The sequence below is a fragment of the Natator depressus genome, chromosome 3 (assembly GCF_965152275.1).
Source record: "Natator depressus isolate rNatDep1 chromosome 3, rNatDep2.hap1, whole genome shotgun sequence".
In the NCBI taxonomy this organism is placed as follows: Eukaryota; Metazoa; Chordata; order Testudines; family Cheloniidae; genus Natator; species Natator depressus.
Genome location: NC_134236.1, coordinates 64804685 through 64831134, shown reverse-complemented (window position 1 = coordinate 64831134; position 26450 = coordinate 64804685). Strand labels below are relative to the sequence as shown.

The window sequence follows — 26450 nt, the reverse complement described above, 5'->3', positions numbered from 1 at the left end:
ATCACAGACTGTGAAATCTGGTTTCCCCCATGTAATTGGGGGGGTGGCGGTATTGCCACCCTTAGTTCTGTGCTGCCTGCAGAGCTGGGCGGCTGAAAAGCGGTGGCTGCTGGCCAGGCTAGCCCAGAAGGCAGCACCGCCACCAGCAGCAGCGCAGAAGCAAGGGTGGCATGGTATGGTATTGCCACCCTTACTTCTCTGCTACTGCTGGCATCAGCACTGCTTTCAGAGCTGGGTTCTTGGCCAGCAGCTGCCACCCTCCGGCCACCCAGCTCTGAACGGAGTACAGAAGTAAGGGTGACAATACTGCCACTCCCCTACAATAGCCTTGCGACTGCCCCCGGTGACCAACTTTTGGGGTTGGGACCCCCACGGGTACAACACTGTGAAATTTAAGATTTTTTAAATGCTATCACAGTGAAATTTACTAAAATGTACCTTAAATTTGGTAGGGCCCTATCAATGGGATTTTAGGACTCCCTTTGAAGTTAATGGGCCTACTCAAGTGAATGTGGCTTCGTCACATGAATAAGGGTTGAAGGACATTGCTAATTAGTTAGATGTAGATCTGGGAATGACTCTGGTTTTGTTTAACTTTTCAATTTACTCTGCATCGCTAGACTAAACAGGCTGTTCTTGGAGCAAAGAAATGCCGAAACCTAGAGTGTTTTTTTACCCTTTCCATATTACTTGGCTTTGTTCATGCTCTAGCGTAGTGTCACTCTTGGAATCCAACCAAGCAAAAGTAGGTGTCCTACTTTTTGCCTCTGAAATTCTGGTTCATACTGTGGCTACAGCTATACATTTAGCACCCAGAGCAAAGTCTCATTATTTATTTATAAATGTATAGTATTTATTTCAGTATTTTAAAAATTAAATTACAAGGCTAAGAAAGAAAACGTGGATTTTCCCCCAGACATCAGCATAAAATGTTGCATAAAGAAAAGAAAGAATTATTCTGTATAGGATAGATTGTTAGGTCTAGTGAAAGCGAATAAAGAGTGAATCATAACATTATCAAAGCATGAATGCTTCCTTATTTGGTGGTCATGCAATAATATTAAAAAGCAAAATATGGGAGTTTCTCTGATTTGAAGAACAGGGTCGTTATTATCTGTGTTGCAAGTAGAGCCACTTATTCTTGTGCCAATAAATTTTTTTCAAAACAGTTTAGTACTAGAGTAATTATACAAAAAGGCAAATATTAATGTTTTTAGATAGATGGATCCAGTTGTTTAATAAGTTTCTGCTGTGCAAACATATGTAGCCTTAATATTTTTCCTTTCCTGTAAAGAAATGTAACAGGAGCTACCTGATCTAGTGGTACTGGGTAAAAGTAAACTGGTACCAAACATTTACCGAGAATGCTGCTCCTAAAAAATCCTACCCCAGCATCTGGGATGTGGCACTATCTATCTTGCAATTCTGTAATCTGTCCTCACTCTGCTTCGGCAAGGCCAGTACGTGTATTGGTTTTGTGATCTACAGTGAAAGAATACTGGAGGAAGTGAAGGAGGAGGGGCAGTTCTGTGGTTAGGGCACATGACGGGGTGCTACAGACTTACGGACATATCTTTAAAAGTATTTAAATGTCTTAAAATACAGATAGGTGCATAAGATTTTCCATTGCACTCAATGTGAGTTAGGCACCTGTGTGCTTTTGAAAATATTGTTAGGTGCCTATCTCTTTAGGCATTTAAATATCTTTTAAAAATCTAGCCCTTGATTTTTCTGTGCTTTAGTTCCCTCCACTGTAATCTGGGGATAGAAATATTTACCTTCCTCACAAGTGAATGAGGCTTAACTCGTATTTTACCAAATTCTTTAATGAATATCCAGTCAGCTTCCAGAACCCATCAGGGTTAAATAATCTGTCTCCAGAATGGCAAACGTCTGCCCTCCTAAACTCTGGACGGACTTAACCTCCAATCTTTCCCAAATTTCTATGCTGGCTCCAATTTCATGGGAAGCTCGTACACTATAAGAAAACAAAGAGAGAGAATGGATGGTACAGGCTACTGGCAAAGTTTTACACAGCTTTTCACTTCAAGTCCAGAGCAGTAATGACTGCATGTTTTTACTATCAGATGGCTGGTTGGTGGCCTGGGGGTGGGGGACTTGATTTCAGAGTAGTTGCTACTAGAAAGGCAATAAAACTATCACTGCTGTTGACATTAATGGGCAACCTGCTGGGCAGTTTCAGTAAAGTGGCCAAAGCACTGAATCAGAAGATAAAGTTGCAGGGGAAGAAATGGACTGATACTGTATTACTTGAGAAACAATTGCAACCATATAATTCAAGACCACACAGTAGTGGAAAGAGGCAAAGTTAAGGCAGTACAGGTAACTTTAACTGCTTAACCATGCAACCTAATCATTCTCTTAAAGTAGCAATTGTGTGGATTCATAGTCTAAACATTTTGCATTGAATCAGTTTCTTAATAGGGGAGGTCCACCCCAAAATCCTGGGTCAAAGAACCCCAGAGCTTTGGGGAGAATTGGGTCTTGATCCCAGCTTTGTGGCTTAGACCCGTCTCAATATTTCATTCAATCATTTTAGAACAGCTCTGTTTTAGAAACTGGGCTCAACTGCTTTAGAAGATTTTTTTCAAAAACAAAATAAATATCCCTTAAGGCAGATTTCAGAGTAACAGCCGTGTTAGTCTGTATTCGCAAAAAGAAAAGGAGTACTTATGGCACCTTAGAGACTAACCAATTCATTTGAGCATAAGCTTTCGTGAGCTACAGCTCATTTCATTGTATGCATACTGTGGAAAGTGTAGAAGATCTTTTTATACACACAAAGCATGAAAACTGTGTCCCTTGTAGTGGTGAAGAGAGAGGACTCGGTTGCAATGGGAGTCTTTATCGAAGCTGCTGGACATACACACCCTCTGTGTAGCATCCTGGCCTTCTTCACAGGAGTGAATTTCATCAGGTTTGAGAACAGTAGCCTTCTCCGCACAGCTTCATGAATGAGAAGTTTGCCTAAATCCTGGCCTGGATTCTGCAATCATGGAGTGGATTACTGACTACCCAGGTCAGTATTTGCAAAAAGGAAAGGAGTACTTGTGGCACCTTGGAGACTAACCAATTTATTTGAGCATGAGCTTTCGTGAGCTACAGCTCACTTCATCGGATGCATACTGTGGATATGCATCCGATGAAGTGAGCTGTAGCTCACGAAAGCTCATGCTCAAATAAATTGGTTAGTCTCTAAGGTGCCACAAGTACTCCTTTCCTTTTTGCGAATACAGACTAACACGGCTGTTACTCTGAAACAGGTCAGTATTGTGTGTGTGTGTGTCTAAGAGATGTTTGACGGAGTTATAAGCTCTGGGGACCAAGCCCAACTCTCTGCAGGCTCACTGCCTGGTTATTGATTGATCGATTGAGGCATCATCCACAACATTAAGCAAATACACAACAGACAACACATTTGAATGATTTTAGTTTAGCTTAGACATATTATAAAACAAGGCTTTGGTCATCTGAAGTGTGCACTATTGCCCAGAAATGCATTACCCGAAAGGCAACTGCTGTTCTAAAATGTAAACTTAAATTTTTTTAAACAAGAAAAATCAAGAAAACGTGGCGATGTGGTACATCTGGCTGGGCATTGTGTTAGAGACGTTGCAATTTCAATAGCTGACCCAAAAGCTCCATTTCTATTGAAAAGTTCTTAAATTATTTAATCATTTTTGATTAAAATCTAAACCCATTTGACTTCTGCTTCAAAGCTCCTTGTTAGACAACAGTGTAATGCAGACAGATGATTCAACAACCTTCATTATGGCTGTCTCTGTTTGCCATCTAGTTTGATTTATGTGTTACCTCTTCCAGATTGTAGACATATAGTTTCCCTCACACCATATGCAAATTAGAGAAAATAGAAGGATGCAGTATGGTGTAGTGAGGCAGGATGTCAAGACACAGTAAACTTTTAAAAAACAACATCAAATGAAAGGCCTTAGCATAATGAAAAGGAATCTTGTGGTGACTGTAAAGGATTCTGACATATGTCCTTTATCCATGTGAACAAAAATACTTAGTCTGAAAAGCCCATGGAGATCTGTGTGACCAATTTCCAGACAGGGGGGAAAAAATCCTTCCAGAAAATAAGAAAAAAAGCTGTTTGCACTGCAACAAATGCCTACAGTACTGACATGAATTATGAAATTGCTGGCTGTGACTCATCAGCCTTAATAAATGGAATGAACTGGAAATGGAGCAAATCCTTTTTCTTGTGGTGAAAACTGCTTGAGTTTACATTTTTGCTCAGAAAAAGGGCTTCTACTGAACAAACCTGTCTGTCACTGTATTGTTATCCAGTGGAAAGGGGAGAGACATTCATTTTTAGGGAAAGAAGATGGGAGAGTGGGATTTTGTGAAACTTTCAGAACTTTGCAGAAAGCTCTAAAAGAAGTGTGGGTTTTTTTGTAAAATTTATTTTGAAATTTAAGATTTTTGGGAAAAATCCAATCTACATTTCTCTACTCTGCCTGCAGAGAAAGTGTTCAGAAGACTGCAACAAAAAGCAAGGCTCCTCCCTCTTACTGATAGAGGACAGATGTCCATCATTCCTAAAATCATCATCTCATGTGGAGCCAATTGCTACCCTTGTTGCCAAGTTTCAGCAGAGTGGCCAAGAACAGAGTAGTCTTTACTTTGATGGGGTGTACAAACATCTCACTGGCTCAGGGCAAGAAGGGGATAATGGTTTGCTTCTCTCCCCACCCCCACCCCCCAAAAAGGGCTATAGCTGGCTCTGCCCTATAGCATGTGGAGATTAAGATACTGTGATGGTAAAATCCAGATGAGTTTACCAGGAGATCTGGTGCCCACAGCCACGAGTGCTGTCCTGTAGATGCCATCTCAAAGGCACTGTGCTAAAGTGACCCCTCCTCCACTACGGGTTAGCTGGAGTTGACTTTCCACAACTCATCATGCTGTTCCTGAGTCAGCCAGCTGAGTCAGGGATAACTTACGCAACAAGAATCTCTCCATTCTCCTCAGGGCTGAGTGCCCTACACTGACAGTCAGGTTAGTCTATTCTAGTGCAGAAAGTGAAGGGATATTTATTTTAAAAGACTGACCTAAAAATTCCAGTTGAGATGATGCTGTTTCCAAGGCTGTCTTGGTTCAGAGAAAAAAGAAGCCAGAGATGCACATTCACATTGTTAGGGTAATTACTAGATTGCTCGATGCCAACTCTGTCCACATATTTATTCAAGTGACACCATCATAGGACCTAATCACATTAGCCACACCATCAGGAGCTCGTTCACCTGCACATCTACCAATGTGATATATGCCATCATGTGCCAGCAATGCCCCTCTGCTGTGTATATTGGCCAAACCGGACAGTCTCTATGCAAAAGAATAAATGGACACAAATCGAACATCAGGAATCATAACATTCAAAAACCGGTAGGAGAACACTTCAACCTCTCTGGCCACTCAGTAGAAGATTTAAGGGTGGCAATTTTGCAACAGAAAAGCTTCAAAAACAGATTCCAATGAGAAACTGCTGAGCTTGAATTAATATGCAAACCAGATACCATTAACTTGGTTTGAACAGAGACTGGGAGTGGCTGGGTCATTACACATATTGAATCTATTTCCCTAAAGTTAAGTATCCTCACACCTTCTTGTCAACTGTCTAAATGGGCCATCCTGATTATCACTACAAAAGTTTTTTTCTCCTGCTGATAATAGCTCATCTTAACTAATTAGCCTCTCATAGTTTGTATGGCAACTTCCAACTTATCTGTATGTATATATATATCTTCTTACTATGTGTTCCATTCTATGCATCCGATGAAGTGAGCTGTAGCCCACGAAAGTTTATGGTCTCATAAATTTGTTAGTCTCTAAGGTGCCACAAGTACTCCTGTTCTTTTTGCGGATACATACTAACACGACTGCTACTCTGAAACCTATTAGATTGAAATGGCCATTTGCTTTTCTGTGTTCTGATTCTTTTTCATTTTTCCCTTACAAAATGGCAGCATCAAGTACACAAAAGATGAGTTCAGTTCCAAGAACACAGGTATGTCTTCATACTATTTATGGCATGCATGGTGGAAAAAAATACATCACTCACTAATGCTAACATTTGTCTGGCCTCAAAGTACAGAGAGTAGATAGAGTGGGTGGACCTCACCAGTATGACAGAACACAAAGTATAGAAGAATTACTAAGAAAGTCATAGAAGAGCAAGGGAGTGAATAAATATGGTCAGAAAAATCCCTATACCTTCTTCCCCATTACTGATTCAACATAGCCCAAATCTGGTTGTACTTTTCAGTAGCAATAAGCCTTTTCAGAGCGCATTGAGAGATGTGTTTTAGTTCAAAAAGCCATTAACTGATGATTTCCAATGCATCAGAATAATTCTGTTCATGACCATAAAGGACCAGTATAGGGCAACACCAGCAAGCTAGTAATTAATCCAAGTAAACGGAGCAAGTTAAGTACTGGGAGAAAAACAAAAACAAAAAGCAAGCTGTTACTTATTCTGAACCATTAATGTGTAATTTTTAGGCCATATACAGTCATCAGTTTTCAAGCTGGCCTCCTCTTTGAATTCAACACTGGCAGCGCAGAGGGAAAGGGGCAACACTAAAAAAGACAAAGATAGATAGGGCCTGATATGAAGCCCATTGAAGCAAACAGAAAGTCTCCCATTGATGGATTTTGGATCAGGTGTATAAATATCAAGGAACAAATACAGAATATTCTATATATGTACTTGCCATATTATATCTTGGGTTTAGGGGAAATAATCTCTTAAATTGCAGCACTGGAAAAGCACCTGTATATTACAACAGTTGCAAACTGTGTGTGTGGAGGAGAGAGAGGCAGGGGCTGAGGCATATGACTTATTTGTACTCAAAAGAAAGACTTACACTAAAATAAATGTTTTCAATAGAGTCATCCAATATTTGCTATCTTTTTGCTGAAGCAGAATATGGAGTGCCTCCATGAAAGGGCCTGGAGGTTAAATCAACTATTCTTAGTCAAATACCTAGGAATTAAACCTTCCGGTTGCTTCTGCACACAGCAGATCTGTCCTTCAATTTTCCCTTGGGTTTAATACCTCATGCCAGATGATTTCTTTGCACTTTGTACTTCTAAAAACCCAAGCAAATAAAAAAAAAAGATTATTGAATGTTAGATGTGCAGTTTTGCTAGGATTCATGTGGTTTGCTCATCTCTACAAATTAGTTTTCCAGAATAGTTTCTGAGATACAAGGTAATATTCATGTTGATATATGAGCCTCCAGTACAGCAGTGAGCACCCAGCATGGCTTGTTACACAGCTGTTTTAAAAAGTCATGTTTTGAAACATATTTTTATTTGCAACATTCATGGAGGAAGATATTCAACTTAACATTTGGTGCCTGGCAATGGGATAACTAGGAAGCAGGTTCCGTTTCTAAAGGAATGATGGGAGTAGACTTCTGCTCTACATCTGGATCTTACTTTAAACTAGTTGATACTGGGATTTTATCTAACTTTCATTAAATTTCAAATATTACAAGGATTGCTTTAAAAATTATTTTTGTGTGAAAAGTAGAGCAGTTTGGATGCTTTATTCTAAAAGTTTCTGTTTACCAACATGTAACTTACCTGTAGCATATGGCCCAGATAATTTCAAAGCTAATCTGGATGGAGAGAAATAGTTTTCACAGTCCAAGTGCACAATGGTGAAGTATGAAATACACTTCGCGTTGTACTCATGTCAATGGCAGGGCTCCCAATCCATCCCTAATTTGGAGCCAATTCTCCACAGTGCCGAGCACTTCCATGCAGGATCAGGTCTTTGAAGAGGTGAAGCTCCAACATATCAAATCAAATGAAGATCTTCAGGACCAGAGAAGAGCACAGCTAGGTTTAGAACACAACCTGTGTTACGCTAACACTCCCTTCCCCTCCCCTGCCCTCCAATGTTTGTAGACAGATGTTCAAAGTTTGAAAAGATTTTACTTTAGCACACAAAGTACCATAACTTTTGAAAACAGTGCTAGTTCCCGGCTTCTGAGTTCAATAAATAATCAAGGACAAAGAGATGAACAGGTTAAAGTGGGGGAAGAACAAAATGGAAAAATACCCAATGCCAACCAAACCCACAAACGTAATGCCTCCTGTGTAATAATAATAATAATAATTAATAATAAAGCCAGGAGAGAGGGAGAGCTGCAGTGGAAACAACAGGGACAAGAAAAGGAGTACTTGTGGCACCTTAGAGACTAACCAATTTATTTGAGCATAAGCTCACAAAAGCTTATGCTCAAATAAATTGGTTAGTCTCTAAGGTGCCACAAGTACTCCTTTTCTTTTTGCGAATACAGACTAACACGGCTGTTACTCTGAAACAGGGACAAGGGCATTCCCTTTAATTGCAGTATGTGACTGTGTATGAAGTCAAACCACCCTAAAAAGTTTCCATCTTCAGGAGGTCCAATTTAGCCATAATCTCTTCCTGCCCATAGTCTTCAGGATGTGACCTATTTATTTCCTGTTGGCTTGTTTCTAGATGCTAGGGGGCGGTACAGGGGAGCATTCTCCCCTTGCACTCTGTATACACTGTGCTGGGCAAAGGGACAAGTGCAATTTCTGCACTCAAGGGAATGCAGTGACTGCTTCTTCTACGCACCCTGAGGGACAAATAACCTCAGAGGAGGAGGTGGGACCGGCTCTCTTTTGCACCAGCCAGCAGAGTTGGCAGACCAAAGAGAGGGTACCAGGCTGTACCATCCTAAAGGATGATACCGGTTGCCAGCTCCTGCTTGAATAGCCCACCTCTGCACACACACCTTGCAGGCCACAGCCTTAAAAGCACAATCCAGCCCTGAAAACTGAGACTTTGTGTATCCAAGGGATAGATTTCCAAAGGGATTTAGCTGCCTAGTGGGCTTTCCAAATGTGCATTACCCAGTTAGGCCCGAACTCTCATTGATTTCAGTTGAAATCAATGGGAGTTAGTTGCCTTCAAACTCACTTAGGCACATTTGAAAATCCCTCGAAACCTATCTTTATCTTTAGGTGCCTAAATATCTTTGAAAATCTGGCCCTAAGGCTTCAATCCTCAGTTGTTTCTAACTCCCTGATCCTGGAGTTGGCGAGGAGCTGGCTTGGCTCTTGGCATAATTTAGAGTAGCCCTGAGGTTTCTATTACTATGCCCAGCTGGCTAAAGCCCCAATGGAACATCCTCCAGCTGGTGGTTGCTGGAGTGCAGCGGTGCCCCAGCCATGTATCCACCTGCTCTGGCAAGTCTCTTACCTTGGAGCTGCAGAAGGATTGGTATAGGAACTGGCTACACCGGCTCCTTGCTGAGAGAGGACTCCCTCATAATTTTATTTTAAATACATGTTTGCTTGTGAAAGTTGGCAGCTGGAGGACACGGGAAACTGAAGACCTCTTTCTGGCCGCAGATTAGAGCACAAGTAACAAGGAGGACAGGCCCTTAAAGGATAGGTGCAGCTCAGCTCTCCTGCTTCTGGGTCTTGGCCCCTTTAAGACTAAGGATTCTGGGATTTTAATCTTTCTACTCTTCCTCCACCACTTCTCTCCAATGGATTATGTGAGGCTAGGCAACCGATCCCTCTGTGGAGGATGTCGGGTGGGGCTACCAACAAGTGACAGATTTGCCTTTGCCTTAAAGGCATGGAGACCAAAAACTGGAGTGCTGGGCCATGCATGCTCTTAAAGAGCCAGCTTGCCATGCTGCAGTACTTCAGGGACATCCCTCACAGCTTCCCTATGAATCTTGCTCTAGGGGGACCACCTTCTGGGTGAGAGGATAGTTCAGTTTCCAAGCCACTTAAATCCTTGGCTTCTCTGCTGATACTGCCAACAAGGTAACAACTGTGATGTTGTTTCCCTGCAATCTGGTCTCCTCTCCACTAGTTACTGCACTGAGATGAGACCACCAGTTCATTTCACATAGGCAACTGAATAGCTCATCATATGATAACATGTTTCAGGCATTTAGCTGGTTTATATCCTCAAATCTGTAGTAATACACTCACCATGTCCGTTGCTATTCCCGGGAGAAAGAGAGAGAGAGAGAGTGTAATTTGGGGGGGGAGGTGGGGTGGCAGGGTAAGCCATTCATTTTTGCAAACCCAACTGTTCATAAATCAGTAGAAATACTGAGCGCAAGACTCAAAGTAAACAAACTGTGCTTTCAAATTGTGCTTATCACCATCTCTTGTCAGAGCGTAGGTGTACTTGTTTACTTATTGTGAATGGTACCATGCTTTTAAAAAATGTTTTGACTCACAGCAGCAACAGATTACAAAAAATTAAATGTTATTTGCCAGTGAAGTGCCATTCACCCTCAGAGTGCTACAGAAATAACAAAACAATGGTAGACTCTCGAAGGTCAGAACTTCTCTATGGGACCAAATCAAGTGTATTTTTAGGTTTTATAATACTCAGTGATATCCGTTTAAAAGTGCAGAAATCTAGTTCCTACCCTATTAGTTTAGAAGGTGGATTAATTCAATAAAACTCAACAATATATTTTCCCATGTACAATCCTTTCTACCAATACAGTATATTTTGCTCATGATAAAGTTCCCTATAAAACAGATAGAGGTTAGATTTTTTTTTCTGCTGCTGAATCATCTGCCCATTTGGAAATGTTGAACTAATGAGAATACCAGTAAATGTGAGTTCTGTTTTAGAGATATATCCATTCTTCCCACCACACATGCATACAGTTTTGATATATGAAAGCAATACCAGCCATGAGATGAAAACTGTCTTTGAGGAACTATTCATCATGTTGGCTGTTTGCCTGTAGTTGTGGTTATTTTGATTAATGTTGTTAGAAGTCCCAAGGATTTGAGAAGTTAAAAACATTTTTCAGTTTCATTAAAACCCTTTTTGCCAAATATATTTTGATCAACTAGTTCTCCCTAAAACCTTAACAAAGATGATGATGTTTTCTAGAGGTATGTTCAAGGGAGAATGTCTCAATTTGTAAGTTATACTCATTATTCATGATGTGTGTCATTCACATAGAGACAGGTCCTTACCTGGTTTAAATCAGCATAGCTCTGCAGATTTCAATGGGACTGTGCAAACTTACATCATCTGAGTATCTAGCCCTGTATATTTAACAACACAGTTGGACTGGCTCTGTGCTCTTTTGCAGTGGAGAGTTGAGATCATTTCTGGTGACTGGGGCTTGAAAATAGATCTCAGTAAAGTGTAATGGCAGCAGGTAGCAAAGATGGGGACATAATGGGCAGAGCTCCTGAAGAGAGGGAGTATGTTATACCAAAACAGAATGACCGCCTTGACCATTATAGGAGATATGTTCTGGGTTCCTTAGCAAGCAAAGTTGGGAATCTGGCCAGTTGCTTCAAGAAGGCTTTGAAGATGGAAGGGATAATAAAAATTAAAACCATGAGGAAAATCTTTGCACGAGATAACTGGCTCTGTGGATGAAGGGAAAGCAGTGGACGTGTTGTTCCTTGACTTTAGCAAAGCTTTTGACACGGTCTCCCACAGTATTCTTGCCAGCAAGTTAAAGAAGTATGGGCTGGATGAATGAACTATAAGGTGGATAGAAAGCTGGCTAGATTGTCGGGCTCAACGGGTAGTGATCAATGGCTCCATGTCTAGTTGGCAGCCGGTATCAAATGGAGTGCCCCAGGGGTCGGTCCTGGGGCCGGTTTTGTTCAATATCTTCATAAATGATCTGGAGGATGGTGTGGATTGTACCCTCAGCAAGTTTGCATATGACACTAAACTGGGAGGAGTGGTAGATACGCTGGGGGTAGGGATAGGATACAGAGGGCCCTGGACAAATTAGAGGATTGGGCCAAAAGAAATCTGATGAGGTTCAAAAAGGACAAGTGCAGAGTCCTGCACTTAGGACAGAAGAATCCAATGCACCGCTACAGACTAGGGACCGAATGGCTCGGCAGCAGTTCTGCAGAAAAGGACCTAGGGGTGACAGTGGACGAGAAGCTGGATATGAGTCAACAGTGTGCCCTTGTTGCCAAGAAGGCCAATGGCATTTTGGGATGTATAAATGCATTGCCAGCAGATTGAGAGACGTGATCGTTCCCCTCTATTCGACATTGGTGAGGCCTCATCTGGAGTACTGTGTCCAGTTCTGGGTCCCACACTACAAGAAGGATGTGGAAAAATTGGAAAGAGTCCAGCGGAGGGCAACAAAAATGATTAGGGGACTGGAACACATGACTTATGAGGAGAGGCTGAGGGAACTGGGGATGTTTAGTCTTCAGAAGAGAAGAATAAGGGGGGATTTGATAGCTGCTTTCAACTACCTGAAAGGGGGTTCCAAAGAGGATGGCTCTAGACTGTTCTCAGTGGTAGCAGATGACAGAACAAGGAGTAATGGTCTCAAGTTGCAGTGGGGGAGATTTAGGTTGGATATTAGGAAAAACTTTTTCACTATGAGGGTGATGAAATACTGGAATTGGTTACCTAGGGAGGTGGTGGAATCTCCTTCTCTAGAAGTTTTTAAGGTCAGGCTTGACAAAGCCCTGGCTGGGATGATTTAGTCGGGGATTAGTCCTGCTTTGAGCAGGGGGTTGGACTAGATGACCTCCTGAGGTCCCTTCCAACCCTGATATTCTATGATTCTATGATTTCCAAATGGATAACATAGGAGTAACCATTTACCCTGGAAATAAAAACAACATGAAAGGTTCTGATGCCTATTCACAGCTTAAATACAACCATTTCCCAACTATTTAGTAATGGGTATATCTCAGTGGAAGTCTTTGACACCAGTACTCCATAATCTGTGCTGGTCACCTGTTGAGCTCTGAGTGTGGTTTAGGGTTTCTGACCTATAAAGGACATTGGACCTACCTATTTGAAAACTGGCCTCATTCCCTGTGCTACACTGAAACAGATAGATGAGTGGAAGCATTGCTTGATCTTGATTTCCCTAACTATAAAAGAGAAGGGGCAGAGAATGGGATACAACAGGGATCGGCAACCTTTGGCACGCAGCCCGCCAGGTTAAGCCCCCTGGTGGGCTGGGCCAGTTTGTTTACCTGCCGTGTCTGCAGGGTCGGCTGATCGCGGCTTCCACTGGCTGCTGTTCGCCGCTCCAGGCCAATGTGGGCTGCGGGAAGCAGCAGCCAGCAGATCCCTTGGCGTGCACTGCTTCCCACAGCTCCCATTGGCCTGGAGCGGTGAACCGGCGCCAGTGGGAGCTGCGATCGGCCGAAACTGCGGACACGGCAGGTAAACAAACCTGCCCGGCCTGGCCCACCAGGGGGCTTACCCTGACGGACTGCGTGCCAAAGGTTGCCGATCCCTGGGATATAATTTTGGGGAAGAAATCAGAGACTTGTGGGAGAAAGCAGGAATAACTTCTCTGGCAGGTTGGTGGTGGCTGCTTTTTGTTGGGGAGGGGAGGTGGCATTTCCAAATGGCTGCCTTTAAGCTGCTCAGACTTTAGAGGTAGCCATAACAGAAATGGATTTGTAGGCAAAATGTTGGTGAGGTGCTCAAAGGTGCAAAATAAATACAATGGTTCTGCACTGCTTACATGGACAACACCATCCTCTGTGTGTACAATTGTAAATAGAAAACACTTGACCAGCAGCTGTCACTCGTACTCCAGCTACAAGTATATCTACATACACACACTTCATGGTTTTATCCATCTGATACATTGCAGAGCCATATGATACGTCCTGCATAGACACACACAGATGTGTACATTTTAGTACTACAAAAATCCTGCTGTACCAATTTAAGAAAACCTGCTGTAGAAAACAAATGAAAGGAACACAAGTGGAAAAATAAATGGTAGCTGGAGGCAAAAGAAAATCTTTCAGGAAGCTTTGGAAATGTGTGTGGAAAATCTGATTTGGTTGATTTTCTTTTTTCTGGTCTTTCTTAAATGAACTGTATTCAACGTTAAGCTGATCATGCAAGATATATGCAGAGAAGTGATGGCTCCAATACACTGGTGAGAATGGAAGCATGATTGCTATAATTCCTAGTGCCTGTCAGGTCTTGAGGTCAGGGGAAAAAAGAATTTATGTAACAAAGGCGTGGAGAAAGGATAGGAAAACTTGATGCGTTTGAATGTCAAAGGCTAATGCTCAAAGATATTGAAGGCTTAGATGTTGCAATTGTTTGTTCTGGAAAGTACAAAATATTGAGTCTAGAGAAAACCCTAAAGATTATCTCTCTCTGAAATAAACAGTATTTTCTTACCCCTTGACATTATTATATCAATGTGATCTTTAAATGATGTACTCTATGATTAGAGTTTGACCTAAGCTCCTAAATAGAGCTATTATTTCCAATGACCTCGTTCTTCATTACGTTTTACAGGTCAGCAGTGAACTAATAGGCAGCTTTCTGCTAATTAATCCTATTTAGCTAAAGAACTGTTAGCCTGCATTATCTTATCTCTGTTAAAAGGAAGTTTTTTCAGCCCTAGCACCGGATTACTACAATGAATGACAACTCCCCACCTCCCTAACACTGCATTGATGTGAAGGCAGAAGAGTAGAAAACCGGCTGAAGTACACCAATGCCATCTCGTCCATCAGAGTGCTCCTTAACATACTGAACTGTCACAGTCATTCCAATACCCAGGTGGCTTTGTACTCACCCTAAATACAGCTGGTCAGGCTGGAAATGGCATTGTGATTGGACTTGCCTGAGCCAAGGGGTCATTTCAAAGACCAGCTAGTTCTGAAGACTCCAAGCAGGTACATTTGCAGATGGCAGAGCTGGACGAAACTAATTGCTTATTTTTGTATATAGTGCTCATTTTTACTTCTGACTGTTAGTTTCCCTGACAGAATTGAATCCACTGTGAGGCAAGGAGGAGCCTGTAGCAGAAGAGTACTTACTGAGATTTAATGGCTTTAATTATGGAGTCTTAATTGCCACTCCTTTACAACAGGTTTTGAAATTAGTGATGTTACACCAGTGCAATGGTGTTGGGGGGAAAACAAGCCACAGTACTCACTAACTTTCTAGATCAGGTGGTAGAAATGCAATGGGACAGCAAGCACTGGTCAATGCAATATGGTGTGTGGGATATTTAAGTTTCTGATTTTTGTTTGCCTTTCACTAGCCAGCAGACCTTCTCTTTTGTTTTAGTATGACCTTGGGTAATCCTGTAACATGCAGGACGTAGCTGAAGACAGAGCATATATTAGGACAGGGGAAAGAGATGTTTATAAAGGACCTCTATTTTTACTGATGCTGAAGTGTCAAAAGTTAATTAAGAAGCTATGTCTATGAAAAGTAAGTATTTAAAAGGCTAATTAGCTTAGTCTCTGTTTTCAAAGGCCCCCAAAGAAACTATTGTGTTGGTGAAATAAATCATGCATTTGGTTTTGCCAGGGAAGCATGGGCACCACTATGTGGATTTCACCTGAGCTGGCTGAAATAGTCCCTCTGTGCTTTACATATGTCACTCAGTATAGTGCTTTGGGATTTATAGCTGTTTTCTGAGTGGGTTTGTTTGCGTCTCCAGCGCCTGGTGCAACTTTTATCACTATTCCTCCTCCCCCCAGTCATGCTGGTTGATTTTTAGAGTGAAGGAAGGCCTGAGAGATGCTACTTCCATCCCTAGCTGCAGGGTGAGTACAGTAGTGGCAGCTGTTGAAAGGAAGCTTGCTCGTTATATCAGGGGTGAGGAGGGCAGGAACAAGGAAGGCAGCATAGATTAAAGAGTTATGTCAAATCACCTACTTAGAATGTTCAGAAACCTGAGTCTCTGTTTTAGGGTGTTGAGCCCTCTTGGTACAATGGTTGCCATTAATGCTTACATATTTGTGGGGTATACATCTCCCTATAATTAGAATAGGAAATGTCTGTTGTGGTTCAGATACTGTAATAAATTTTTTAATGGTGACCACTGTGATTGTACCTGCAGTGGTGAATAGGACGGTGCAAAGGAAATAGTCTTCATACTGGCATACATGGGGATCTCTGCCACCAAAAGAGGCAGGATGAAGGGAAGCCAGGCAGTTATTAAGCAGGAAAAAAGTAAATTGGGGCATCAGCTCCAGTAAAAGGCCCACCATCTGCTTTTCTTCATCAACTCCTCATGCCATGACAGTGTTGTGTAATTTTACCCATACATAAAGACAAGTCCCTTAATTGTGTAGTTAAGCAGGATGAATAAGCTAATGATTCTTTTGATGTGAAGTTAAGCATAGCAAAAGTCTGTTTGTAAAATGACACATTAAATTATAGGTTCCTTGTGATTCATTATTAACATTATTTAAAGTATTCAAATGTAGCATAAAGAGCAGCATTTCACTGGCAGAGGAGACAAATTGTAAGATGAACAATAGGTCTCTCTCTTTACCTTTTAAATTAAAATTGAGCTGAAGAACTGTAGGAAGTCCCGTTTTATTATAGAAGGATAAAACCACTTATACCAGGAAAAGAGCCAAAAGAATAAAAATCAGAGAGGCATGAAGAAATGTGAGCAATTTCTACTACCATGTGACTTTAGTTTGCTTGGCCTACATTTAAGGACTTCAATGTGTTCCTGATTAGTAGAGACAGAGGAATTATGTACTACACTTAAGAACCGTGTGGAGTTTGTCTAGAGATGAAAAGGAAGAGTCAAGTCTGTTCTGGAAAGACTAAGGAATAATCTGAGGAGAGAATGGTTTCCATATTTAAAATGGTGCACTAGGGAAGGAAGAATATGTTCTTTTCCTACTTTGGATCCTTGCTTTCCTGCTCTGATTGTTGGGGAAAGTCTCTAAAGCTGCTTTCTTAATCAATTCCTTAGCTAAAAATACTGAAATAAAAAACAATACATTTGGTAAAATAAATAAATAAACTTACTAAAGAAATTGCCAGCTATTACATGCTATGAGGACGTTACCTCCCCACCCAATTACAGCACTGCACAACTGGCTAGATACATTATGGGTTCCCCCCCCTTTTTCTAGGCCACTGCTGGATGCCAGTTTGGTGGACCACGGGTTTGATATGGCATCATGTGACATAGTATAATATATGTCATATTTTTTTTTAATATCAAGAGACTAAGGCCAGGTATATGCCCTGTGATTACTAGGGTTGCATGAGGAACAAAATCTGAAGGGATTTACATACACACACACACCTCTCTTTTTAGCAAGTTTTTCAATGTTTTTAAAATGCAAGCTCAGTTTTTGTATTATTGAACATTTATATTGTGCTTAGAGGCTTTGAGGCCTCAATGTACTAGGCATTGTATAAACAAGCAATTAACTTTTGTGGTCTCCAATAAACATATCCTTTTATTCTCTAACATGCCCCCTTTTTCATGCTTGCATATTTTAACCTGGCTGCAGAGATAGCAATAAGGTCACTTCTGCACAGTAAACATTCTTCAATAGGCTTTTGCTGAACAATCCATTTTGGATCTCTTGTGCATATAAATAATGCATAAAAACCCGAAGCCTTTATTCACCGGATTTTAAATCTACTGGCACAAGTTAATTTTCATTTTGTTCTTCATTTCGCAAACCAACAATAATTGCCTGGTAAAGTGGGATGATCTGGTTTAACAGTTCTTTGGCAGCTGTGACACAGAGACAAGAGGAAATGGATAGCTGATCTCTGTCACATGTAGTCCTTTGGAACAGGGCCATAACTTCCTAATACCAAATGAGTTTGGGATTACAGGTTATGAGAGTCAAAATGGCTAAATCACATCTAGTCTGTTTTTGACGCATAACTTCAATTTGATCTTCAGTACTGAGTAATGCTGACTAAACCTACTTTTTGTGAGTTCACCGGGTGTGATGTATTAAAGGACATTTGAGACCAAAGGGCTTTAGCTGGTGAACATATTAGCAGTCAGAGGAAGCTACTGTAAGTAACTATAAGCATTACAAGGACCCTTGAAGTGCCTCCCTTCCCCCCAACCATGTGGCCTTTGGGAAAGAAACTGCAGGGAGGAGCCAGCAATTTCTCAGAGCAATTAAGTGCAATAAAATATACTGTGGATACTTATCATCCTAAAATGATAGACATGTATAACCCGTTTCAAGTGAAAGGACCGTGTTGTGTAATTAGCAAAAAAGAATAATGCAGATCTCCTTCGATGTTGTGAAATACCCAGTTAGAAGGCTGGTGGGAGGTCCAGGAGCAGCAGCTGGCATGGAAAGTCTTTTTAGGAGAGGTCACAAAGAGCCAAGAGGCACCATGGAGGCACCGGGCCTCTTCACAGATCATTCTGCACTCCAGTGGATCCCCTATGATAGCTGGGGGCTGAATCCTCCTTCTGCATGGAGGACAAATTCTGCACCACCCCAGGGAGGGAAGCTAATGGAGTTTGCTGAGACCTATCTAGATTCTTCTGTATACTGTGTGTCCTGAGGCAAATTCCTCTCTCTATTACTGTAGTGCCAATGAGAGCAGAAATTGGCAGGTGCAGTATAGCTGAGGGCTTTCCTTGAAAATCTACGTTAGGACACGATGTCTTATGAGCATTTTATTATTTGTAATTTCAGCTGAAAGTGAAACAAATCATTATATTATTACACTGATGTCTGAGAATCGTTAGGAGTTAGTTCTGAGAGGCAAGACTGATCCCCATAAGAGAAGTAGGAGGAGGTGGAGTAAGAGTATTGATCTACTTTATTGTATTCTTCAGGTTTCATCCCTTTATCTCACAGAACTATGGCCTTTGTGGCTGCAATTTCAGGTATTATAGAAATGGGCTGAAGGGGAAACAGTATTCAGAGCTGAATCCAGATTAAGTTTAGGCTAAGACTCAGGACAGGATTAAGTTTGGGACAGTGTTAGGTTAGGAGTCAAGGCTCAACTAGGGTTCAAGTTCAGTGATGAAATTTCACAAACGTTGCTCAACAGTTTGGCTCAGAATTATGTATGGTGTAAACCATGGGAGATCAGCTGTTTTTACAAGATTTCCATGATTATGGGGAACATCCAAGTCAGATCTGGAAAAAGGCCCCTTCCCAGTTTGGATCCAGCTCAGAATTAAAACCATAGATTGGATTTAGATTTTGGGATTGTGGTCTGAGACACCGTGACTGATCCTTCAAGTTTGAGGATAGACAGAAAAGTATGGAACCAATGTCCCAGTTTGGGTCCACCGCTAACATATTTGTGGAAATAAAGTGGGAAATAATAAATAAAAACATTCTGATTTTTTTAAAAAAACATTATACAAAACCAGTGTAGCCAATATTAAATAGATTTAAAAGCTGGTTAACAGATAGATCTCAGAAGTTAATTCTAGACATGGAATTATTACTTTATGGAGGTGTTTCTAGTGGGGTCCCATAAGGATCTGTTCTTGATCCAATGTTATTCAATATCTCTATTAATTATCTGGAAGAAAATATAAAATAACTGCAGGTAAAATTTCCAGGTGACACAAAAATTGGTGGAGTGGTAAATAATGGTGGCGAGAGGTCAGTCATGCTTACCAATCTGAATTGCTTGATAAGGTGGGCTCATTTGAACAACATGTGTTATAACACAGCCAAATGTAAGATTTGATATCTAGAAATGAATAATGTAAGTCATACTTATAAGATGGGGAAGGACTGCATCCTGTAATGTAATGACACTGAAAAGGATGCATAAGTGGGGTGATATCAAGGACTAGGAAGGTGGTAATACCTCTGTATATGGAATTACTGGAATACTATGTACAGTTTTGGTATCCAAAACAAGACAGCTTGTTTCGATCTTAAATTGATGGGTTTCTGCAGTTCTGCTGGTTAAAAAACAGAACACTTAGATATACTGGAGTATTCCCATATGAGTTTAGTGTATTGTAGGATAAACAAAAGATGGAAAAATAAAATCTACAATAATACCCTACCAGTCATATGCATATGGAGCAACATAAAAGTATGACTCATGAAACATTGAGACTCTGTCTTCCTATGTGGGTAGAAGAACTGAAATATTAAACTCTGTCACATACACGTGGAAAATGTAGTCTTAAGAAAAGTCCTCCCCCAATTATTAAGTTTGAATTTTAGAACAGTTTATTTTACTCACACTCAAGTGATGCAGTGACTTTTTTTTAGGTAATAGATTACACAGGAATCCATCATATTACAGGACCTAAAGAGTTTTTATTCCTTTATGGCTTCTCTGCACTCCTGTCAACTGAGATCAGCTTAGAGAGCAACATGAGCATCCCCATACTTTAGTCCAGCAAACAATCTCATCAAATAAAATAGGAAACAGTCTTGATAAGTTCAAGTGTCAGTGGGCGCTCACTGGGGAGTGATGAGAAATATTCTCAAATCTCCTACCTAATGTATAGGGCCCTACCAAATTCACAGTCCATTTTGGTCAATTTCACAGTCATAGGATTTTAAAAATCGTCAATTTTATTATTTCAGCTATTTACATCTGAAATTTCATGGTGGTGTAAATGTAGGGGTGCTGACCCAAAAAGGTGTTGTGGGAGGGTTGCAAGGTTATTGTAGGGGGCATTGCAGTACTACTACTCTTACTTCTGCGCTGCTGCAGGAGGCGAGTTGTCTTCAGAGCTGGGCAGAGAAAGAGTAGTGGCTGCTGGCCAGAAGCCCAGGTCTGAAGGCAGAGCCACCTCCTGCAGCAGCGTAGAAGTAAGGATGGCATGGCACGGCACGGCACGGCACGGCACGGCCACCCTTTCCTCTGTGCTGCTGCCTGCAGAGATGGGCCCTCAGTCAGCAGCCGCCACTCTCTGGCCTCCCAGCTCTGAAGGCAGCAAAGCAGAAATAAGGGTGGCATGGTATGGTATTGCCACCCTTACTTCTGCACTGCTGCTGGCGGGGTGCTGCCTTCAGAACTGGGCGCTCGGCCAGCAGCCGCCACTCTCTTGCCGCCCAGCTCTGAAGGCAGCGCAGAAGTAAGGTGGCCATACCACAAGCCCCTTAAAATAACCTTATGACCCCCTTGCAACTCTCTTTTGGGTCAGGACTCCCAATTTGAGAAACCCTGATCTTTCTCTTGAAATTTGTACAGGTAAAAACATTCAAAAGACCAGATTTCATGTGGGAAGACCAGATTTCACGGTCCGTGACGTGTTTTTCATGACCGTGAATTTGGTAGGGCCCTACTACTGTATTTACTACAAGGAATTGTGTTGCATTCTAGCAAAAAATATTAAGAGGCTTTAAGATGTCTAATGCATAGCCATGTTTTATTAGATATCAAGCAGACAGAAAACATTATAAGCACAATATTTTGGCCAACGTGTGATTTGAAATATTGTTCTTACTGCCACTGTTTCTCATATGAAGTAAACCAATACAACAATAATCTATGCTAATGTATTGCATATTCATCCATCTGAAAACTGCACCAATAATCTCGATGCACATCCTGGTATGGCTTCTTGCTATTAGAGTATGGAGCATATAGTCTCAATTTTGTTTTTTTTAAACAAATTTTTTAAAAAGAAAAAAATGTGTGTGCGCATTTACTCTTTCTACTATGAAAAACAGTACTTAGTAAAAGGATAAGAACAAAGGGGGGGGGGAAAGAGGTGGGGAAATGTACTAAAAAACACCTTTTCCTTACAGCTGTGAATGTATTTACTGTTTTATTTTCTAACTCTGTCTATCAGTTTTAGAGTTCCCTATACTAGTTTTCCGCTGCCTCTATCCTGGTAAGAGAGAAGGCTATTAGCCTTATTAGCTATTAATAATATTAATATTTATTATTATTTGTATTACAATAGCACCTGGAGGCCCCAAACAGATCAGGGCACCATTGTGCTAGGCACTGTAAAGACGTAGTAAAAGACAGTCTTTTTCCTGAAGAGAGTACACATTCTTATTTAAGACAAGATGTAACAGGTGGGTTAAACAAAGAGGGAACAGGCATGGGGCAACGGTTGATACAAACATGTTAAATCAGATATAATCTGGAAAAAAAATAGTGAATTCTAAAATTAAGGAGAGAGAATTTTATTAACTTCCTGCATCTTTTATATAATGGTGCAGAGTGAAAAGTTCACAACAAAGAATCTCTATATAAATATACACACATATGTAAAAATTATATTTTTATTATTTGAATTGTGATAGAACCCAAAGAACTCAATGAATATTGGGGCCTAATTGTGCCAGGCACTGTACAGACACACAGAAAACATGGCCCCACCTCCAAAAACTTACAATCCAAATACCTCTTCATGCTACCAGCAGTTCTCAAACTGTGGGTCAGGACCCCAAAGTGGGTCATGACCCCATTTTAATGGGATCACCAGGACTGGCATTAGACTTGCTGGGGCCTAGCCTTTTGGCTTTGGCCCACACACCCAGGGCTGAAGCCCTCAGTCTTCGGCTTTGGCCCCCCCTCTCTCACCCACCAGGGACGGTGCGGCTCGTGTGGGCTCAGGCTTCAGTCCCCCTTCCTGGGGTCATGAAGTAATTTTTGTTGAGAAGGGGGTTACAGTGCAATGAAGTTTGAGAATCTCTGTGCTATAAAAATAATGTATTTGAACAGTATATTAGCCTTATATTGTACTTCTCTAATACACTGATAAAATACTCTCAACTGGATTATTTTCCACATTGACTGATTTAAAAAAACGAACACCTTCTTCAGGTAAATGTATCTGTAATTAAAATGATAGAGATGTATGCTCATGACTTAAATTACTGTTCATAATTGTGATGTTAGCAATGTCCATCATAATTGAGATGACCTGTGTAAGCTACACAAATGTTTCCAAATTTCCAGCAATATAATTAGCCTACATTACATTAGTTGTTACTTTTCTCGACCAGTTCAGCTCATTTAAAGAAATATAATAGAATGCAGTTTCACAAACTGTATATTGTCTAATAGTGAATATTAGAGATTTTTAAAGGATATTTTTCCACACTAATGCTTATAAGTACTCATGTATATATACACTTCTAGACTTCCAAACTTCTTGCTCATTCAGTCTGGAGAGGGCTATAACAGCATACATACTGTAGCAGACCAGTAGTCCCATCTTGCTCAGTATCCTGCCTTTAGAAGTGGCCTATTTTAGATTTTTGGGGGAGTGGAAAAGAATGAACCACACATCTACCAGCCATCTTTAGAATACTATAGGGAGCGAGATGTGAAAAGAATTTCTTACTGATCCAAACAGTGCTCAGTTTGTACCCTGAAGCATGAAATGATTCATGATGAGATAACTGGCTCTGTGAATATGGGGAAAGCGGTGGACGTGATACATCTTGACTTTAGCAATGCTTTTGATACAGTCTCCCACAGTGTTCTTGCCAGCACGTTAAAGAAGTATGGATTGGACTGGATGGACTATAAGGTGGATAGAAAGCTGGCTAGATTGTCAGACTCAACAGGTAGTGATCAATGACTCCATGTCTAGTTGGCAGCCAGTATCAAGCGGAGTGCCCCAGGGGTCGGTCCTGGGGCCAGTTTTGTTCAACATCTTTATTAATGATCTGGATGATGGGATGAATTGCACCCTCAGCAAGTCTGCAGATGACACTAAGATAGGGGGAGAGGGAGATATGCCGGAGGGTAGGCAGGGCCATGCCTACCCATACGCAAAGTACGCAGCTGCGTAGGGCACCAGGAAATTTTGTGCACCAAATTTCCTGGTACACTACGCAGTTGCGTGCTGCTCCAGCCCCTGCTCTGCCTCTTCCCCATGGCCCCCATCCCTACTCCGCCCCAGCCCCACCTCTTCCCACACTTTCTCCCTCCAGCCCCGCCCCAACTCCACCCCTTCCCCAAACCCCCTGCACCTACTTCGCCCCAAGCCCCACCCCCACTCCCTCTTCTCCAAAGCCCCTGTCCCTGATCCGTCCCTGCCCCACCTCTTCCTGACCCTGCTCCACTCCCAGCCGCACCACCGGTGTGTGCCGGGGGGTGGTTCCCCCCGCCTCCCAAGTCTGGGAGCCAGTGGAGCAGAGTGGGCTGGGTCTGGGTCACTCCACTTCCTGCCGCCCCATGAGTGCGGGGTCAGGCCTGACCTACACTCACCGGGCGGCAGGAAGTGGAGTAACCTGGCCCCAACCCGCTCCGCCGGCTCGTGCTGGGGGGCAGTTCCCCCCTGCCCCCCAAGCCTGCTCCTGCCCCCCCACAGAAGCTTGCCCCCCCTCCACAGAGGCCTGGTGCTCCACACACACCCCCCACCACGTGGGGGCTGCATAGGACAACAAAATGGCTAGGGACGGCCCTGAGGGTAGGGATAGGGTCCAAAGTGACCTAGACAAATTGGAGGATTGGGCCAAAAGAAATCTGATGAGGTTCAACAAGGACAAGTGCAGAGTCCTGCACTTAGGAAGGAAGAATCCCATGCACCACTACAGGCTGGGGACCGACTAGCTAAGCAGCAATTCTGCAGAAAAGGACCTGGGGATTACAGTGAACGAGAAGCAGGATATGAGTCAGCAGTGTGCCCTTGTTGCCAAGAAGGCCAACGGCATATTGGGCTATATTAAGAGCAGTGCCAGCAGATCGAGGGAAGTGATCATTCCCCTCTATTCGGCACTTGTGAGGCCACACCTGGAGTATTGTGTCCAGTTTTGGTCCCCCCACTACAGAAGGGATGTGGACAAATTGGAGAGAGTCCAGAGGAGGGCAATGAAAATGATTAGGGGGCTGGGGTGCATGACTTATGAGGAGAGGCTGACGGAACTGGGGTTATTAAGTCTGCAGAAGAGAAGGGTGGGGGGAGGGATTTGATAGCAGCCTTCAACTACCTAAAGGGGGGTTCCAAAGAGGATGGAGCTCGGCTGTTCTCAGTGGTGGCAGATGACAGAACAAGGAGCAATGGATTCAAGTTGCAATGGGGGAGGTCTAGGTTGGATATTAGGAAACACTATTTCACTAGGAGGGTGGTGAAGCACTGGAATGGGTTACCTAGGGAGGTGGTGGAATCTCCTTCCTTAGAGGTTTTTAAGGTCCGGCTTGAGAAAGCCCTGGCTGGGATGATTTAGTTGGTGTTGGTCCTGCTTTGAGCAGGGGGTTGGACTAGATGACCTCCTGAGGTCTCTTCCAACCCTAATGCTCTGTGAAGGTGTCCCCTTGTAATATTTTGTAATCAACAAATATAACTGCAAACGTTATTCCTCTACCTATAAATAACTAATGTTTTCCCCATTGTTTCAAGTGAACGAGGGTATAAACTGCAGGTGCCAGGCAGTAAGGGCATTGACTACCATTGCCGTATAAAAAATAAAAGGCATTTAAATGAAAGTTCCCCCTTAATAAAATTCATCTTTTCTTGAAATGACAGCAACACGTTTAAACATTTACAACCAATCTTTATTTTATTTTGCAGTGCTGCTGTTGGCCGTGTAAAAATCTTTCAATTTCTTTCTAAATTCCATAATCAAGTAAAAAAAATCTAAGCAGACTGACCTGTTTCTCTAAACTACCAGACTTGCTGGAAGTAATCCAGCAAGCCGTTTTCAAATGTGACCCTGGTTCATAAAAGATTCCATATATAGTTTTGGAAAGTGAAACTGCAGTTTCACAAAGATCATATACATTTGCATAAGCATACACATAGTGGTAAGCTACACTGAAAAGATGGTAGGTTCTCAGCCTATTTTGTGCTTGAAAAGGTGGGATTGGGCTGAGCTGGAAGTACTTCCTTACCACAGGCCAGAAGAGCTGGTTCCCCTCTGGGAGTGGAGGTTGGCAGCTTGACTCTGTCTGTAAAAATGTCCTACATAAGCCTAGAACTCTGAGGAATGGTATACAGATGAAATTAAACTGGTATTCCTACTGAGGTCTGTCTGTGGGACATACACTGAAAGACAATGAGAGTTTCAGAAGTTTGAAGGGGTTAGATCTGGTGTTTGGAGCTAACCAATTTAAGAAGAAGGAACTATTTGCAAAAATGGGATCCAGATTAGGACTTCTGCTACTCCTCCCCACCCCTCCAAAAAAAAAAACAAAAACCCAAGGTTGGATCCAGGGTTTGGCTGTATCTCACCCGACTATCTCATTCCATACACACTTCTGCAACGGTGCTTGGAAATGTCAGCGGGCCAGAAGCGTGTTGTCTGTTAGTGTCACTGCTAATGCCCTGCTTGGGTCCACCCAGCTCCAGGATCAATGGAGCTTTGTTAGAAATAAATGTAGTTTTGTGACAAGTGAGCATAACCGTGAGGCAGCAAGTTCCCCTTTGCGGCTCCCCTCCCCCAGCACCTTACCCGACAGCAGGCAGGAAGAGGAGCTGCAGGCAGGCGCGCTCTCCTCACGGGCCAAGCGCGATCCCTGCAGCGGGCAGAACAATGCCGCGTTTGCTGAGGAGGGTGCCTGGGAGGGAAAGGCGTCCTCAGCGCCGAGGGAGGCGAGGGACTCGCTGTGTGGGTGCCGGGCGTCCGGCAGGGGGAGGCATTGCCACACAGCAGGGCCCCCGCTGCAAGGCGAAGCTGGGCGAGAGCAGTTACTGCTGCTGGCCTTTCCTGTTTGCCTCGAGCGGCTCGTCTCCCCCTGCCCCGCTGGGGGT

At 42.4% G+C, this 26450-nt stretch overlaps 1 long non-coding RNA gene across 1 annotated transcript; it reads right to left on the bottom strand.

Moving 5' to 3' along the window:
• Positions 1-1734: 1734 nt before the first annotated feature.
• On the bottom strand, positions 1735-26249 carry LOC141983881 (uncharacterized). The gene is made up of 3 exons (XR_012638555.1): positions 26152-26249; positions 7636-7869; positions 1735-1978 (listed from the first exon to the last, which is right to left on the bottom strand). It is a non-coding gene; the product is annotated as an uncharacterized LOC141983881 (long non-coding RNA).
• Between the last annotated feature and the right edge of the window lie 201 nt (positions 26250-26450).